At 33.0% G+C, this 642-nt stretch overlaps 1 protein-coding gene across 1 annotated transcript in view; it reads right to left on the bottom strand.

Moving 5' to 3' along the window:
- The window catches only part of CNKSR2 (connector enhancer of kinase suppressor of Ras 2), a 231,532-nt gene that overhangs the window by 215,289 nt on the left and 15,601 nt on the right, over nt 1-642 (bottom strand). The gene's annotated exons all lie outside the window — the stretch shown is intronic.

Raw genomic sequence — 642 nt, 5'->3', positions numbered from 1 at the left:
ATACTATAGGATCTTCACAAATAAGCTTTAGGGAAACATTTCATAAGTTGCAATTAAATTTTAAAACAGCTAATTGTGAGTTGTAAAACACTTCCAAGAAAAGCTGCCCAAATGATGACCTTGATCAAACTATTTAGCAGCATGTACATTATTGTCATGTTCAAATAAAAAGTATTATGACCTTATAGAAAATCATAAGACTCAAAGAATTTTAGAGCTTCTGAGGCCAATCAAATTCTAAGTTTGACTTACCCTCCTTTTACAGTTGATAACAATAAGGCACAGAGAGATTTTCTCTGGTGCTTAAAGAGCTTGCAGTAGACAGAGTTCAGAATGGAACTACAAGTCATCAGGCTATATGTGAGGGGATGCTTAAGCAAAACGGGAGATAAAATACTAGGGGTATGAAAAAGGGAAGCAAATGGCACAGTAAATTTATCTGTATCATTAAGTCAACAAGATAAATCTGTATTTATCTGTATTATTAAGTCTGGGTACCTACTTGAAATTTATATTTATTTCTTCTATGGTAATTAAGAAAAGAAACTTGGGAGGAGAAAAAAAGGAGGGATCAGAAAAGTGTTTGGACACTTAACCATTAAAAGCCAAGTTATGCATGTTACCACTGAAGTTTTAATTGTG

This window comes from Crocuta crocuta, unplaced genomic scaffold (genome assembly GCF_008692635.1).
Source record: "Crocuta crocuta isolate KB4526 unplaced genomic scaffold, BGI_CrCroc_1.0 scaffold488, whole genome shotgun sequence".
Classification (NCBI taxonomy): Eukaryota; Metazoa; Chordata; class Mammalia; order Carnivora; family Hyaenidae; genus Crocuta; species Crocuta crocuta.
Note: the sequence above shows the minus strand (reverse complement) of the source record. Positions and strands in the feature narration are given on the sequence as shown.